Source organism: Marmota monax, unplaced genomic scaffold (genome assembly GCF_021218885.2).
Source record: "Marmota monax isolate L192 unplaced genomic scaffold, Marmota_monax_Labrador192_F-V1.1 WCK01_AAM20220418_F8-fsc00011, whole genome shotgun sequence".
Lineage (NCBI taxonomy): Eukaryota > Metazoa > Chordata > Mammalia > Rodentia > Sciuridae > Marmota > Marmota monax.
The window spans coordinates 22,337,617-22,354,283 of NW_026693082.1; the positions used below are offsets into that span (position 1 = coordinate 22,337,617).

At 43.9% G+C, this 16,667-nt stretch overlaps 1 protein-coding gene across 1 annotated transcript in view; it reads left to right on the forward strand.

The window, feature by feature from the left end:
* Positions 1-3,120: 3,120 nt before the first annotated feature.
* The window catches only part of LOC124099022 (uncharacterized), a 67,050-nt gene continuing 53,503 nt past the window's right edge, over positions 3,121-16,667 (forward strand). The window contains exons 1-3 of the transcript XR_009227781.1: positions 3,121-3,350; positions 5,048-5,210; positions 6,789-6,897. The gene's annotated coding sequence lies outside the window, so the exon portion shown is untranslated. The remainder of the gene's footprint in view (positions 3,351-5,047; positions 5,211-6,788; positions 6,898-16,667) is intronic.

Genomic DNA, 16,667 nt, shown 5'->3' on the forward strand with positions numbered 1-16,667 from the left:
ATTGAAACTATTGGTTTCTTCTTAATTAAGATTTTTTTTTCTTCTTTTTGCCTAGTGGAGCAAAAACTGTGCCTGTTTTGATGGGGCAGCAGAGCTCAGCGTGCACGTGGGGGGTCCGCTCCTCCTGCTGTGCTTCTCCCAGGTTTGTGCTGATTGAGTCTGAGCTGCAGCACTTAGAGGGAGGGAACTGCGGGGAGGCTCACCGGCACCCAAAGACCTCTCTCCCTTTGATGTCAGCTCCAGCACTTCTTGAAATCATAGCCACAAAGACTCTGCACAGCTTCTTTCTTCATTCTCACCTTTTCAAAGACTGGCTCATTTACATGCTTGCCGAATGTTGAGTGGATAAGGGAAAAGATCTCAAGACCAAGACTCACAATAATGAGTTTCTGATCTTGACTCTAAAAATAAATAGCTGGACTCTCCATCAGGGGATCAGAGTCTCTGAGCCTCTATATCCTTGTTTTTAAAATCAGAAGTTCATCTCTTAGGTCCCCTCAAATTCAGATCATTGCAGATGATCTTTTTTAGGAGTTCTTGGTAACAACAGATATCCATAGCATGTAACTTGCATTTTTCTTCTGCCTCATAATGAACCCTATGGAAACCTCCAAATGGAATCAGTGCTCCTGCAGAGTGCTGAGGGGCTGAAGGCTCCTTGTCAGGAAAAAGGAGAATTTTATTATTGCCATTATTATGACTATGGATCATTTTTGGGTCACTTAGGATATTCCAGGAAGTATGCCGAGTGCTTTATTATGCTTCATTTCCCTTAAGTCCTCAACAACACAATGATCGAGTCCTTTCATTTTTCTCATTTCATAAAAAAGCAAATCAAGGCTCAGAAAGTTTAGTTAACTCGGCCAGGCTCTCAAGCTAACAAGGACAGAGACAGATCTGTCTGGTTTCACAATTTGCCGTTCAGGAAAGATAAAATGTCAAATAAGTGCTGCTAGACAGTGTCACTGCAGACCACCTGCCCCACAGGTCTGCAGGTGTGTGTATGTATGTGTGTGTGCACATGTGCGTGTGCATGCATGCAGGGGTATGCAGGAGTTGCCATCTTGGAGCATCCCTGTCAACTCTGTAGTGAGAAGTTCTTTCCTTTCCCAGAGGTAACCAGAGTCAGCAAAGATCCTGGGCTGAAATAAAGTCCTTTCCCGTTAGTCCTGCCTCTGCCAGGACTAGTAAGAGCAATCGACACTTTGCCCAAAGGAAGGGGAATAGGAAGGGCAACTCAGAGTCCTAACCAACCCAATTTTCCAGCACAGAGTCTCAGTGACTAGGGCCTGAGTAACCTATGTGTGTGTGTGTGTGTGTGTGTGTGTGTGTGTGTATATATATATATATATATATATATATATATATATATATATATTTCTGTTCATGCCAACAAAGCTGCCATTGATGGACACAGGGGCATTAAAGCCCAGAGCACATCCCGGCATGGGAAGACTCGTGAGATGATGACAGCTGGTGGCTGGTAATGCAGACCTGGGCTCTGTGTGGGGACACATGGGCTGATCTTCTTGGTCCACTCCCAGGTCTGCATTACCAGCCACCAGCCCCTCCTCCTGCAGACTCCTTGGCATGACTCACACACACAAAATTGCTTTTGCTGGTGAACAGCCTTCTCCTCACAATGGATTTGCTGTACTATTCCACAGGGGAGAAAAAAAAAACAACACCATAAACCAAAGAATTAATGTACGTGTCATAGTCTGGTGGCTGGAACACTTTGGTGAAGAGGACCCAATAAATTCAGGGAGGTGCTGTGTTTGCGTTCAGCGTGGGCCCAAGGCCGCACACAGCTCACTTGCTGTTTACATCGAGTGCTGCTAGATAGACAGTGTTACTTCAGACCTTCTGACTAATTGAAAATGTACACTTTTTTTTTATATCAGGGATCAAACCCAGAAGTGCTTAATCATTAAACCACATCCTTAGTCCTTTTGTATAGTTAATTTAGAGACAAGTTCTTGCTGAGTTGCTTAGGGCCTCACTAGGTTGCTGAGGCTGGCATTGAACTTGAGATCCTCCTGCCTCAGCCTCCTGAACCACCGGGATTATAGGTGTGCACCACCATGCACAGTGAAAAATATACACTTTTTACTTGGTTTTTCAAAGTGCTATAGTTTAGTCCTGCTGCTGGGCATGTAGAACAACTGCAGATCCTTCAGATTCTTTGTACCACTCACCCCTTTCTTTGCTGAGCTGGGTGCAGGCCCCAAACTACCTCTGTAAGCCTCTCTGAACCTCATTCACAGTCTGATTTGAAAGGACTCAAGATCTTCCTTCTCCTGTTACAGATGAGGACCGAGAAGCCCTGAGCACCTGGCCAAGGTCTCAGTGATCAAGATCAGAAATCAGTTATCATGACCCTTGGTCTTGGGAGCTTTTTACTTACCCATTCAACATTTGGCAAAGTTTTAAATAAGCTGGTTCTTTGAGGAGCTGAGAGTTGGGAGACAAAAGCACTGCCTTGAGGAGCCCACGGTCTTTGTTTTGGGGATTGCAAGAAGCACAGGAGCCAGTATCAAAGGGTTAGAGGTCCTTGGGTGCTTAGAGAGTGATTCTCCCCCATGGCTCCCATCTTCCACTGAATGCAGCTCAAACCCAATGAGCACAAATCCTGGATTCACTAAAAAAAAAAAAACACCAAAAAACAAAACAACCCCCCCCAAAAGAAACAACCCCCAAAACTATTGGAAAATAAGGCCTGAAAGATGGAGGCCAAGGGACACACAGTGTCTTATCCTTCCTGAGAGCCGGGCTCAAGAGCGGCCCCAAGTGACAAAATGCGGGACTCAGGGCTGGCCCTCGCCCCCAACTCCAGCATGGCTTTGTATGAATCACACACCAGAGAACAAGGGACTGTTTCTCGGGAGTCATTTGTCAAGTTGACATCCCTGCCCAGAGTTATTTAGGGCTTTCTAAAGACACTTCTTTCCCTCCCTGTTGCTGCAGGAAGCACCTGCGCAGCTGTTGAGCTGTGGTTTTGCTCAATAGCACTTTGATATCCCCTGAGGCCATCAATTACACTTCTGTCCCTGCCCCGAGGACATGGGCTGAGGCCAAGATAGGGGAGCTTGGAGAGTATGATAAAGAAGAAGAGGATGGTGGATTTCTCTGGGATCTGAGGCCAGACATTGTCTGGAGATGGGCTTCTTTTTGATTTCTGGCAAGGACAGCCTGAGTCCTTGGCCGGCTGGTACTGCCTCTTAACTAGAATGTTCCCATGAGACTAGGTCTCCCTCCTGGAGCAGAGCTGTGCTCCTTGCCCACTGCTTAGAGGAAAAGCAGACGCAGCAGATGAGCGCTACTGGAGCAAATCTAGTCTTCGGATTCAGGTAAATGACTTAGGAGAGAGGGAACTTGGACAGGGATCAGAAGGAAAACATCGAAATAATTAGAAGACTTGGCAAATGAACCTTTGGAAGCAGTTAGGGGAAATTAGAGTTGTTGAGTCTAGGGAAGGGAAGGGTAAACGAAGAACCAGCTTTGATTACAGGGAGAATAATTGTGCGGAAATTAGCGGTCATTTCTATTGAAAATATGTGGGTTGTAGATGCTTTACATGGCTGCCTAAGGCTTTTGCTCAGAGAGTGTGGGCCTGACTGGGACACTGCCTTGTTCTTATTCCTTAGGTGGTGGGTCTCCTTCCTTAGAGATTTGCATGAATGAAAATTACATCCTCCCAGCTGGGATGGCTTAGGGAAAATCTTAATGGCACATGGGCATCTCCCCTTTGTTTCACACACTCCAACACGCCAGCTTGACTCTTGCTTTGGAAGCTTCTCAACTGGTTTTTGGACATTCCATCTCTGCTCCCTGGATCCACTCTGCATATTGAGGTCCCACTCATCTCCCTTAAGCTCATCGTGGGTTATTGTAATGTCTGCTCAAAAATCATTGGTGCCTGTGGTAGCTTACTGTGTCTATAACAAATACCTGAGGTAATCAAATTAGAAAGAGGCCAGTGCCTTAAGGATCTCCCACCAGGCCCCACCTCATAAATGTTCTACTGCCTTCCAAAAGTACCACCCTGGGGAACCAAGCCTTCAACACACAGTCTTTTGGGAGACACTTGAGATTCAAATTATAGCAGTGCCTACTCATTCAGTTGCTCAACAAATTTTGAGCACCTATTATATACATGCCACTATTCTAAGCCTTGTGCAAATATGGTACCAGGTACAGTAGGGCCTGAAGGAGTTCACTCAGTCTTCAGGTCCTTGTTCTGAATTCTTTCAAGGCCCCCATCATCGGGTTTTAATATGTCTCTGTGATCTCATGACCACCACAAAATCTTCTTTCTCCTCTATCAACCTAGTTCATTTACCATGCTCTAAGCATTCTGGGCCTTTCTTCTTTCCAGGCCTCTGCCTAGAATATCCTTACCCAGAGCTTATCTATCTTTTAAGGCCAATACAAGTCTCCTCTCCTCCAGGAGGATTTCAGTGACCTATTGGGGTTTAGAAGTCTCTAGCATTTAGCCCCACAGTGCTCCTTATTGGCACTAAGATGTTTCCTGAGAAGAGAGAGCACACAGCACAGCTTCTGTGCCTTCTCTCCGTACCTAAGGACAAGCCTGGATAGGGTTATGACCTGCTGGCCTTCTCTCCCTATCCAGAGCTCTGCTGCCCGTGGTCAGAGGACAGCTCAGTTGTCCCTGGGGCTGCCATCATTGATCAAAGGTAGGGGCTATTAAGGGAGCAGAGATGGAATGTCCAAATGCCAGTCCAGAACTTAAAGGATTGGAGGACCATTTATAAAATACCTTGTTTTGTAGATGGGGAAACCAAGGTCCAGAAAAACCGATTTTTTCCACAGCCCCAGGTAAGGAGGTAGCAGAGTCAAATCTGTTCTCTTTGTCTACTATGCTATCCTGTCTCTACCTAGTCCAGCAATTGGAATCCTCAAGGAACTAACATTTCAAAACACAAAAGGATAAACAGGAGTTGAATTCATTTCCTATTGTAGCTATAACGAACAACCACAAATGTACTGGTTTAAACAACAGAAATTATTATCTTATGGTTTATAGGTCAGCAGTCCAACATGGTTCTCACCAGGCAAAAATCAACGTGTTACCAGGGTGCGATTCTCTCTGAAGACTCCAGGAGAGTGACATTTTCCTGACTTTTCCAGACTCCAGGGGCTGCTGCATTCCTTGGTTTGAGGCCCTGTGTTCCCATCTTCAAAGTCAGGTGGAGTCCTTTTTACCTAATGTCACCCTGACTGGCCTCCTCATCTGCCTCCTTCTACTTTTAAGGACCCATATGTTTTCATTGGGCCCACCTGGGGAATCCATTTAAGTCATCTTAATCACAACCTTAATTTCCCTCTGCCACGTAACATAACATATTCAGAGGTCCTAGGGATTAGGATGTGAACATTTTTTTAGGGACACCATTGTTCTTCCTACCACAGCAAAGAAACAAAATGAGAACCCCTCTCACTATTTCTCTTAATTCTCTGTGGCCTGGAAAACTCACTCTGAAGATTTTCTAGACCTCTGTTTTCAACCTCATCCTTCTCTAAAGAGCTGTGAATTGGTGAATTTGGCCAAGACTCAAAGGAAAGGAACGAAAATGCCAAAATATACAGAAAAGGAGGCACACAAAGGTTGGGATGAAAACCAAAGGGAGACACATCATGTTCCTAAGGATTTGGGCTTTATCTAAACACAGGGAGTTAATATGTGAGACATCTAGAAGGAACCCAATGTGAAGGCCTGCTGGTCATTAAAACCATTAATAAGAGGGAATAAGGAGGGAAAACATCCTGGCCAATTTAAGGAGGGAAATCAATCAATTCTGCAGACTCATGATCTCATCGAATCCAAGGGACCTTATGAGATTCCCTATAGAGCCACACCTACTGCAAGATCCCCAGAGCACCTTTCATCACTCGTCAGGACCCTTTCTTATAAAGCTCTGACTAAGGGTAGGAAATTATCTAGATTCCCTTGGATCCTTTCTAATTCTTTTGAGTCTATGATATTCTGTGAACTCCAAATTTTATTTCTAGTTATTTTGTTGGTATTGGTGGTAATATCAGGCCAACTATCACTTTTCATCTTTTCCCTACCAAGATGATGGGATGCTAAATGTTATTAAATCTTTGTGGGCAGGGTCTGAGTTCCCTAGACCACATGTAGTATTTAACCCTCACTTGGGATCATGGGGAAAGGGAGGAAGACCCAAGGAAGGAGTCATCTTTCTGTCGCATTGGGACCTTCGAGAGCTCTTTTTTCCTTAGTGCTATGGTGGCCATTGTTTAATATGCCTACTGCCACTTTCCTACTCCTCCTGGTAGCAGACCCTGTTCCCTGGCCATGGAGAGAGACATGTGACTCAGGAGGTCAATTACATAGCTCCCATGCTTAGTCATAGTTAATGGGCCAATCAGCATCATTCTTCTAATCCATGGTGTGTGGTGTGGGGACTCCTCTCTGCTCAGTTCATAAGCTATGGAGAGATAAGCTTCATTGGAGGCCGTATCCTCACCTCATGGAGGAGCAGGTTTGCAAAATGGCAGCAGGTAGAAGCAAAAAGAAAAGTGTGAGAGAGTCTTAAGAGTTTCTCAAGGTCCCTCCATCCACCAACTTATTTTTTGCAGGGTTGGTGGGGGGTGGGGTGGGGTGGGGGGCAAGTTTGGTTACATGAACAAATACATTGCTCTTTTAGGCTTAACATTGGTTCAATATCTGTTTATTCCATTGGCAACTCATGGTTCCTGAATAATTTAGGACCTTGTGTTCTTGATTTTTTTCTATTTTCTAGAGAGTTTGAAAAACAAACTAAAGATCAGAAACAATTGGTCTTGGAGTTCAACCTGACCATGATGGTTTATGGAGGAATCAGCAGATGGAGAAAGTGCGAAATGACCCAGGTGAGAAATCACAAAGGTTTCAGCACATGGGGTCTGGCAGGTAAATCCAGGGTCCTGTTACCTTAGCTCCTTTTTGGACCACATCTTACTTAAAATAAATCATGGCCCACACTTACGAGTTTTAGGCCAACTTTGGAATCCTCAAGTAAGTGCCTTTTAGGTATAAATCAGAGGTTTAGAGAGTACTCAGTCAATTGGCTGGTAAGCCCAATGCTTTGGCAGCAGAGAGGAAAGAAAGAAAACTAGGGAAGAGGATGAAATTTAGAAAAGTGAAAGGAGAGAGAGAGAGATGATGACCCCATTATCAAAATAGTGAATAAATATCACCTCTGTGCAAGGCTGTGCTGGTTTCAACTTGTTGTGACAAAACATCAAGTAGAAACCTTATTTGTGATGACAGCGCTAAGAGTTAGGTGTGTCTGGAGTAAGAAAAATGCACACCCAGGCATGACTGGCAGAAAAGTCAATGGGCAATTACTCACGAAGGCTGTTGAGGAACAAACAAGAATGAATGGGCCCACATCTAAACTAGAAGTTAAGCTAAAACATATGGAGGAAAACCCCCCCTTTTTTTAAAATATTCACTTAAAGGCTGGAACAGTCTACACAAAGAGGCCTTGCATCTCCCTTAGAGGAAGATGTTGAGAACAGTTTAGACTGCTTCGCGGCTGCTTCACCAAGCTTGATCCTATGCCTCTGCCCATCACATCTGCTTTTCAGTAATGCTGTGGGGGAGGCAAGTTGTCCCCTTGGACCTTTAAACACAATCTGTCTACGGGTTTTGCATTTTTTTTTCCTAGCAGGGTGAGATTTTCATGTTTGTTTTGCAAAGAAAAGGTTTAGTATGTTTCTTTTCTTTCTTTCTCTTTTTCTTTTGCAATAAACTATTGAACAAAATGTACATAATTTCACCCCAGGTTTTAACCGCTCCCAGATTTGGATGCTGTGTGTCTTGATGTAGCCTTTAGCAAGTCAGGATGGATCTGAAAGGTCAGAATGTGCCTGAACTTTTGACTCGTCCCTTCAGCTCACTCACTGTTGTGTCTGCATTGTTTTAATCTTAAAAATGGAAAACCAGGAGCAATTCTTTCACCATATCTTGTGCAGAGAGACTTTTCCCCTCTTTATAGACCATGCCGCCATCCAAAAGCTTGAAAACACCCCAGGAAACCATCACGTCATTTGACAGGACTAATCACCACACACAACTTGCATTTCCTTCCTGGACGTCATGGGCCACAGTGCCGTAGTTCCCACGTTATTTCTGTCGTTGTCCCCAGAACTGTAACTCTTGATCCTGAGCCTGGGCAGGACAGCTTGTCTCAGCATGAACTCTTATGTAAGTGTCTGTGGGAAAAACTGGCAATCGACAAATATTTTTTCCAGCCCTAATTTTCTCTGCAGCCTTGGAAAAAAATATTTCTCTGAGGCGGCTGCTGCTGCAGTCCTGCAACAGGATGGCAGATTCCCAGCTTAGAAATGTCTTGTGCTGCATTTCTAGGCTCTAAAATCAGAACGAAGAGAACTAAACTAAACTAAAAAGATGCTGAATGATGGAGAGCCGGGACACGTAGTTGGGTTTCTCTACAGGGGCTTTGTGGCAGTGTTTCAAAAAACTGGCCCACACATCCTTGCTGTGGGTAACCACTGCAAAATGACATGGTCACTGCAGAGCTGTGGATGGGAGAATCAGCAGATGGTAGGCACTAACCTGGGAATGGAGAAGCGATTTCATGGCTACCAGCACCAAAGTCAGACTCACTGTGTGAAGAGAGTGCATTCCTACATGCAATGCACTGGGACCATATATTTATAGACTCCATTTCTCCTTGGGCCACTCCCTATCAGAAACTGAAAGGAGGAATACAGCCAGAAAACATTCTGTCTCTAACTCCTGTGACTGAATCCAGTAGAAAAGCAACCATAGTTCCTTCCACCGGAGCAGACAGTTCCTGTGGGTGTCTTGTAGGGATGTTCAGACAGACAGGACAGCCTCCTGGTTCACTGGGAGGAGGTGGGGGAGGGGTGGGAGAAACTCCTTGAAGCTAAAACCCTTCCTCCCATGGCAGTGGCCTGGGAAAGCTGCCTGGCAGCCATTGCTTTTCTGAAGTAGCTATCATCCCCCTTCCCTGCAGTGGTGGCCATCGTGAGGTCTCAGCTGGGATGATCTTGAGTTCTCAGTTTTCCTGCAACGGCTGCTGTTCTGGGGCCACTACCTGTGCTGAAGGCTAAGCTGATTCCTCTGAACCTCTGAGTAATTTAAATCATCTCCCAACGAATTACCGAGTGAGTTCCTTATTAGGGGAGGAGGGATTATAGGAATGGCAGACACATCCAGAGTCCTTTTAGTCTTCCATGAGTCCACCAAGACCCTTGAAAGAGGACTTATTGCCTGTAGCTTGGCAATGATGCTACACGTCCAGGAAGTCACCCCTCTGCTCAGTGTGCAAGGCTGGGTCTGTGGCTGTATTAATCCCACTTCTCTTGTCATTGTCTCCATAACATGAAACTAGGAAAGAACCACCTAGAAAGGAAATTGTTGTCCAAGTTCAATTGGCTAATCCTTGGGTCATGCGTAGCTAGGGTTGGCTATATAATTTGTGGAACTGTGCTAGTCAGGTATCCATTACTATAACAAATTTTGGCTTACAGTGATGGAGCTTTCAGTGCATGATTGGTTGGCCCCAACGATATGAGACTGTCACGAGGCAGAACATCATGGCAGGGAGCTCGTGGTGGAACAAGATGCTCTTCTCCTCGTGGCTGGCCAAAGGCAGAGAGGAAAAGCCCAGTGTTCCACACAGTTTCCTTCAAGAACATACTCTCAGTGTCCTAAGACTTTTTGACTAGTCCCCCACTCCCTAAAGACTTCACCAACTCCCAATAGTGCCACAGGCTGGGGACCAAGACTTTACCCACTTATCCAAACCATAGCAGAGGTGCAGTACAAAATAGAAATGAGGGATCTGTTGTTGAAAAATTATCGAGAATTTCAAAATTGGAATAGCTGAGCTTTAAACCAGTACAGGTCCCATGCAACAGCACAGATCATGTGTTCATGAACCCCCCGACTGTAGTTTTTATTTGAAGTCTAGTTTTCAGAGTGGAGTGCCAGAAAAGGTAATACTTTAAGAATTGTTCAAGAAAGCCAGGAAAGAGATCTGCCAGCTGGCTGCCAGCAGGGCATTCTTGTGAACAAGTAGTGCCTTGTGGGTCACTATGAATAACGGGCTCTCATCCAGTGACTTTCCATAGGTTAAATCATTTCATATACTTGCTTGCATATCATTGATTTATATCTATTAATCATTCATCCTCACAATGAACATATAAAGTAGGCACTGTTACCTCCTTCTGCTTTATAAGTGAGTAAACTGAGGCACAAACGAGCTCAAGGAAATATTTAGTTTGGTTCTTTGTGTTTTGATAATCTCTTCCAAAAGTACTTGGTGCTTGCTAGATGTTGAGGGACTGAATCATGTTAAATTTACAAATAGTTGATTTGGGGGCTATAAGAAATTTATTTCTGTATGCTGATAGGCTGTACCATTCCAGTAACTGAAGTATTTATTTCCAATAATCCAGGGGCACCTCTTTGGGTATTGAGGTGCCTGGAGAGAGCAAAATCAGGATGGAGAGGTTGGGCAGTGAGCACAGAATCAAAACAAAGCTAATTACAAAATCTCAGGGGAGATGCCGACTAGACTAATGCAAATTTGGGAAATCATTCTTGTGTTTCCTGGTTGTCTTCCTGGGGACAGGAGCGACCTGCTGCTGAACGCAGGGCCTCTCTCTGAAGATGCCACCTCACCTCCTCTCGCGGGGCCATCAGAGAGATTGTCACTTCCCCTCCATTACTACATCATGGTCTGAGATTGTTTTAGTCAGCTTTGTTGATGCTGCGACTAAAAGACCCAACCAGAACAATTGTAGAGGAGGAAAAGTTTATTGAGGGCTCACAGTTTCAGAGGTCTTAGTCCATAGAAGGCCAGCTCCATTCCTCGGGGTCGAGGTGAGGCTGAACATTATGGCAGAAGAGTTGGTGGAGGGAAGCAGCTCACATGGTGATCAGAAAGCAAAGTGAGATTCCAGTGGCTGGAAACAAATATATACCCCAAGCCACGACCCAATTCCCACTTCCTCTAGCCACACCCCACCACTTCAGTTACCACTCAGTTACTCCCTATCAGGGGATTAAGTCACAGATTGGGATAAGAGTCTCATAACACAATCATTTCTCCTCTGAACCTTCTTGCATTGTCTTATATGTGAGTTTTGGGGGACACCACATCTAAACCATACAGGGGTAGAATCCCAAACATCTTGATCCTAGCAATGTCTTATCTACAAATGAACCTTGAGGATGCCCCACCCACGGGCCTTTGAGAGCACACTGAATCCAGGCCACTATATGGTCCCTCAACCCAGCATCTAAGTAGCTCTAAAAGGAGTAGAAAGTTAACACCTTAAAATGAGATTACATTGGTTCCATCATGAATTTAGGATAAAGATGCCAGGTTACCCCCTTGGAGGTAAATTAACTGCCTACCTTTGAAAAAAATAATGAAACTGCACTTTGATTGGTTTCAAGTAGGGTTGAGGATATCAGCATAAAGTGAATGACCTTGGAATCTTCAAGGAATTTTTGTTTTGTTTTATTGTTTAATTTGTAATCCTCCTCTTGAAAGATACCTTCTTCCTACAGACAGGGTGCTTTGTAAAATCATTTTCTAAAGAGAAACTGCTGGAAGTGATTTTAAAGGGCCTTTTTTGGGGACCATCTTGAAGAGTAGCACAATAAAAGGAGGATGGTGAGGATGGTAATAATGGTGATAGTGATGATGAGGGTGAGGATGGTGATGGTGATGAAAGGAGCTAGCATAAACAAGTTTTACTATATAGGCATCAGGCATTGTGCTAACTGGATTAAAATACTATCTTTTAACAACCCTATGAGGTTATTCTCAGTTTGATGAGAGAAATAGATTTTCAACCTGTAATGTCTATAGAGGTAAAAGTGATGAGTTTTAAAGTCTGAAGTTCAAGCATTGAGAAGGGTTGGTTCTGCATGGCGGGACATGGACTGGATGCAGGTGAGGCAAAGGCAGGTGAACCAGGGGCCACAAGGAGCCAAGGAAGAGGGTCCTCAAAGAACCAGGGCAGAGGTGTTTAGGATGAGGCATACCTGGATAGGGCTTTCCAAAGATCCCTTACTGAGAAGGGATTGGGTAGAGCACCTGAATCATTTCTCTATTTATTTGCAAATATTAATTATAACTTATTATATTGTGTGTATATGTATATATATATATATATATATATATATATATATATATATATATATACATATACATATACATACATATACATACATATACACACACACATACATATTCAGGTTAACTGTAAGTTGGTCACATACATTCCCTGGTGTGGAGTTTGCCCACCTACCTCAATCTTTTGTTGCTCCATTGTAAACATTGTTACTAGAACCCTCTCAGATAGAGCAGGAGTCAGATGGTTTCCTCCTCCCTGGGAGGCGGTTTAATCATTTTCATTTGTGAAAGAAGAAACAGTGGCTCAGAGGTACTCATTAATTTTCACAGCTAGATAATGCACAGGTGCAGAGCCCATATCTGGGGCTCAGATCTTTCTGGCTCATTCCCTGGGGCATCCCCCATGGGCAGTACAGCCCAACAGCAACTCTCAGTCACAGGCATTCCATCGAGCTTGTCCCTGTTTTCATTTTCAGTGGGCTTCCCTTTGCCCTGCCACACACACAGCTGCCCCCAAGGGTGCAATAATCTCAACTACCCTGTCTCATTTAGCTTATTGCTCTGCACTGCTAATGGAAAGTAATGGGAAAAAAGCAAGATTATGGCTTGTGATTTCCTTACCTACTTCTTATGTTCAAATCAAGTCACAATAATAGTAATGATAACAATGATCATTTATAGTTGTGGCAGGAAATCAAAGAGTGCTATAGCATCCATTCTGGGCCAGGTGCTGTTTTAAGCATGTTTATTAGTTCAGTTTGTCCCATATCTTCATAAAACAAAGGATGAAGTGTGTAAGGAAGGGGATACTGGGGTTTTCGTTTCCCTTGACCCAGTCTTTAAACTTCTCCAAATGAATTTTAGCAAGGCTTGACCTAAATAGAATCTGATTCTTACTTGTGGCTCTGAAAATATTTCCACTCTAAAGCCTGAAAGTTTGGCAAAGGGAGGTTCCAGACAAGAAGCAAGGGTCTGAGGCCCACCCTGGATCCCCCAGGCCAGGGGGGATCTGTTTCTCAGAATCTGTGGCTCCTTCTCTCCTTCCTCCTCCCTTGCTTTCACACAAATCTTTTTCCAGGTGAAGAGCGCTTGCTAATTACTTTGTGTGACAACATCTCCTTTTCTCTTGCTCCCACTCTTTGGACCCTCCTACATGTTCCTGCATCCTGGGAGGATGGAGGCCGCTCTGCCTCCTTGTGCCAGCAGAACAGCTCAATGAGAGACACATGTGTGCAGAGAAGGGTGGAATTTGGCTTCTAGGGTCCACAGCACACTCAAAACCAAGGCTGCTGCGGTAACTCCCCTCATAAATCTTGACTTTTAACTACAAATTATTTAGACTATCAGGTTTCACTTCCTCCTCTTCTCCCGTCAGATTCAAAGAATCTTAGACGTAAGAGAAACATTGAGTCTGAATTAAACTCCATTATAAACTTGATCCTGGTTACGTCTCTTGTTTCACAGGGGAAGCTGGGCAGTAGGCAGAAGTGGGGGCAGGGGGACTTCAAGGCAGGGGCCAGAAGATATTTACAGACAAAAGGCATTTGCAAAGCAATGGAGTATGAAAGATGGAAAGGTCCAAATCGGGGAGGGCCTGAAGAGGCCAACCTACTTCACTGTGATATTATCAACCTTAATCATTGTCTCCGGGTGGTATACCTAACACAAGTTCTAAACAGGAAATAAATCATATTTCAGGGGTTCCAGTAAGAACATAATGACAGCTTTGGAGCAGAGTTGCCGCCACTTTCTGCCATTCAGCCTCTGCCCCTCCCCTTGGCCTTAGCCTGGGCCTAGGCTGCTCTTGGATCCCTACAGGGGGCCTTCCACCCAGTTCAAGTACCTGCTTGCAGCCTTCTCCTGGCCCAGCACACAAACAAACTTTGAGGGAGAAAGGAAAACACTGTCTTCTAACGTCCTGAGGCAGGCCTGAGGCAGGCCTGAGGCAGGGATTTCCCAGAATTTGTTATGACTGACAACCTGTTCTCTCCACCAGGTTGATAGGAGCCAGGAACGAGGTCGAAAAGCCATGAGTCAGGCCTGGAGAATTTCAGTTTCAACACCCTCTCTGCAAGAGGCTGTTTAATCATACCTGTTACCTTCAGGAGAAGGTCACTGACTCTGTAGTAAATGATTATATGCTGGCTGCTTCATTTAGTATTCTGACGTCTAGTCCCTTTACATTTTTTTGGCTTGTTTTTTGGGGGGAAATCATGATACACTTCATTTTGTTTTACGGGATGGGAACCAGTCACTGACCAGTTGGTTAGCTGGTTCCATGTGATGGAGTGCATGCAAACAACTCTGTGGAGGATTGAGGGACAGGGCTGGGCAGCATGGAATCAGTCTGTAGTTCAAATTCTGGGATAGGTTGTCTCACCGAAGTCAAGGGCTCACTGAATACTGCAAACCAGTTGAATAATCACTGTGGTCTGAGGAGGGAAGGAAGGAAGGACATAGGTACCAGGCTTCTAGAAAGAACATCCATTTATGCCACATGGTAACTGCACTCAGGGTCTCTAACTCCCAACTTCTGCCATCAGCCCTCAGACCAACTGACCCAGGAAGATCATACAGAGAACTCAGGACTTGTGAACCTGAATCCTGGAGAGATAACTTAGTCAAGAGCCACTCTTAGCCGAGTCATGCTTGCTGGATGTCTTCCTTAGTGTCATGGCAAAGGGCAAAGAAGAGAACTGCCAAATCGAACCTACAACCTATCACCTTAAGCCAGCCCCTTCATTTTCCTCAAGAGAATAAGTGTTCAGCATCCTATGGTTGGAGATTATTTATGGAAGGATGAGGAGTATGGCGGATCGGTTGATAGAAGGGTCAGATGCATTCCGATAATTTCTTCGCCCTTTTCCTGCACTTTTTCTCTCTAGGACTCATTTAATATTTATCATAAGCTTCTTAATAACCAGAAGTATTTGGGGCTAGTCACCCTTCCATCACTATAATGAAATACTTAGGGTAATTAATTTATAAAGAGAAAAAGTTTATTTGGGCTCACAGTTTGGGAAGTTTGAGTCCATGATCCATTGGCTCTGAGGCCTGTAGTTAGCAGGCCATGTGGGAGCACAGGGCAGAGTAAAAACCATGGCCAGGACGAAACACAGAGTGAAGGGGGGTTGGAGTCCCATGATCCCCTTTGCAGACTCATCCCCAATGACTAAAGTCCTTTCACTAGGTCCATCTTTAAAGGTTCCACCACCTTCCAATACACTGAGGATGCAAACTACAGCACACATCCTCCATGCCTATACCCAGGAGCTGGCCCAGTCTGCTCAGGCCTGAAGCTTTATAAGTGTGGGGGCCTCATTTAAGAAATTGAATATTTTTTAAAAATAAAAGAAATGAAAATAAATTTTAATTTAAAAATACTGATAAATACCATATACATCACAAAATTTCAGGAAAACTAACATATGATTTTTATTAACTGCCCATCATAGTGTTATTATACTGTTTTCCCCACATTTTTTGACTTCATACTCTTTGATGGTCTCTTCATATGACAACAACCTCAAAGAAAAAACAATAGGAAGATAATGCAGTCTTTCATCTAACATGAAACAGTTGGAATGCATAATCCTATGACCCGCAGGAGGACATATTTGCTATTTAGAATAATATTGTAAAATTTTGCCTTAAAGCAACAGAGAGAATTTCTTTTCTGACTAGATGGCCATGAGAATTGGATTTTCTGCTTGCAATTTTGCACGGTTGATGATTGCAAGAATTCCTTCAGAATTCCTACTGCCTCCATAATCTCAAACCTCAATGATGTTCCATTTCTCATATATTCGCAGGGCCAGATTCTGCACTGTACACTTACATAGGGATAGACTTCATGTACTGTAATAGTGCTTTCATATCACCATGCTGCATGAGTTGGCCCTTAGGTTATGGAAGTATTTTGTAGAAGTATTTCTAGAAGCAATTCCCACCCCACAATGAATAGCAATAAGTTAACTATGTATAGAGATGACTGTGAACCCCCTAAATATATCCTATTAAACCCAAACTAAGTATACCTTCAGCTCCACTTCACCTCAGCCAAGTTCCAAAAATACAATGGGACTCCAAAGCAACGCCACACAAGGTGTTCACAAGTGTGGCGAAAGAGATGTTAAGAGTAGAAGAGTCTTAACTCATTACAGTTGAAATATTTTGCTTTTGCAAAGTTCGTAAAACACATATGACCATGGGCTCTGCAGCTTATTCTTCATTCACATTGAGGCAAATCTGCCTCTGCTTATATACTCATCCTCAGTATCCTCAGTGGATTGGTTCCTAGACTCTTTGTAGATAACAAATCCACAGATGCTCAAGTCCCTTATATAAAATGGTGTGGTATTTTTTTGCATCTAACTATGCACACTACCTAGATTACTTCTAACTCTCATACCTAGCACACACCTGTACATTACTTCATTCGTGTGGATTCAGCATAGTACATTGCATGTATCAAATTCAAGTTTTGCTTTTTGG